This window comes from Physeter macrocephalus, chromosome 11 (genome assembly GCF_002837175.3).
Source record: "Physeter macrocephalus isolate SW-GA chromosome 11, ASM283717v5, whole genome shotgun sequence".
Taxonomy (NCBI): domain Eukaryota; kingdom Metazoa; phylum Chordata; class Mammalia; order Artiodactyla; family Physeteridae; genus Physeter; species Physeter macrocephalus.
In genome coordinates, this window is record NC_041224.1 from 71908484 (window position 1) to 71910078 (window position 1595).

The 1595-nt window shown below is 55.9% G+C and overlaps 1 long non-coding RNA gene across 3 annotated transcripts in view; it reads left to right on the top strand.

Moving 5' to 3' along the window:
• Positions 1 to 1595, top strand: part of LOC114487132 (uncharacterized) — a 30688-nt gene that overhangs the window by 1262 nt on the left and 27831 nt on the right. For all 3 annotated transcript variants that reach the window (XR_008618753.1, XR_003681870.2, XR_008618754.1), the window contains exon 2: positions 1262 to 1428. This is a non-coding gene — a long non-coding RNA (uncharacterized lncRNA). The remainder of the gene's footprint in view (positions 1 to 1261; positions 1429 to 1595) is intronic.

Below are 1595 nucleotides of genomic sequence, written 5' to 3' on the forward strand. Positions count from 1 at the left end.
CATGGTCGATTGGCTTCATTCTGGGTCCCTCTGCCAGCGAATGGTTGCCTTCGTGGCACAGTACGCTGTCTTCTCATGTGGGCCCCTATGGAGGCCGTGGGCGGTTTTCTCCCTGTCTGGCCACGTTCCCCCTGTGTTGAAGATGTGCAGCTGTTCCACAGGACAGCCCAGCATCGTTAGTCCACCCAGCCCACACAGCGTTCCCTGAGGATTGCAGCACTTCCCGTAGGTCATTGGGCGCAATCATGTGGAATGAAGGCAGTCGGGTGCCAAGGAAAGGCTACAGGTTTAATGGCAGGAGAGGATGTGTGGAGCGGGGGTCATTTTGGCTATGACCCTCTGCTGTGTCAAGACTGTGCTATCCTGCGTGCCTCGCCAGAGGCCAGAGTAGTCATACCAGTTCAAGTGTCTCGGCTGTTTGCTGGGTTCTCTCGTTGCACGGCTGTGGGTAAAACGTTGCTTCTAGAAGAACTGGACCTCACGGTTTCTCTGAGGTCACGTCACTGATGGGCCCAGAGTGCGAAAGTGCCAGGAAACACAGTAAGTGACCCAATTGTTGCAACAGGTTGCCCCCCCACCTTGGGCATCGGAATGGCTCCCTTGCCATTAGGCTCCAAGGATTTTCCCCACCACGTTGGGCATTAGACTGCTTCCCATGCCATTAGCTTTGTGTGTGTGCCAAGGGTAGCTCGTCTGTCTAGGCAGCAGGCCAGGAACTATGCCTGATGGTGAGTCTCCCTTGATCAGTCCAGGTGTGCCTCAGGTGCCTTTTGTCACGGGTCCCTACGAGTCGCTTTTGATGGTGGCGGTCAAATTCGGCCAAGGGTCCTTCCCTTGTGGTAGATATCTTCGCCTTGAAGGCACATCCATTGTGTGGAAATATATGTGCCAAGGGCGGGTGTGTTTCCCTAGAAGGCAGTGGCTCCTAGGCTGAGGGGGCACAGTTGTCCTGAGGGTGTGTCAGGGGTTCAGGAAGACATCCTTTTGCTGTGATGGAGGGGAGAGTGCTGAGGATAGAAATTGCAGGGCTCGAGACCAGGGGGTTGTTGGGCGGCGGTGCTCTTCATCCTGATGGCCGCACGCTCTGAAGGCATCTGCGCCACGATGCTTTCACATTTGGCTGTGGACACACAGGCTAGACGCTCCCCAAATGCAACGTTTTGTGGAGATAGAGCACACATCGTTGGGTGGTATTGACTGTTCCCTCGGTGCGCCTGTGCACCCTCCTCAAGTATGTGTGTGTTCTCTCACACCGAGCCAGGTGGAATGCCAGGGACGGAATGCCGGCAGCAGAGCAGCCTGGGGCCATCCGTATAATCCCTGATACCAGTGATGTGAGGACGGTGCGGCAAGGCCAGGCCAGGCGAAGGAGTCTCGGAGGGGTGTTGGCGTACATTCCATGCGGATCCTTGTTGAAACTTTGTCGCGGTAAGCAACACCTCTTTGCAAAAACCTAGAGTTTTGGCCACGAAAACTGGTGCACCGTGGCTACACCCTCACCTTCTGGCCTTTTCTCGGGGAACACGAGCTTCGATTCACTGAGTACTGGCTGCATTTCCTGCCCCATGGCTCGGCTCTGGCCACTTCCATATGCT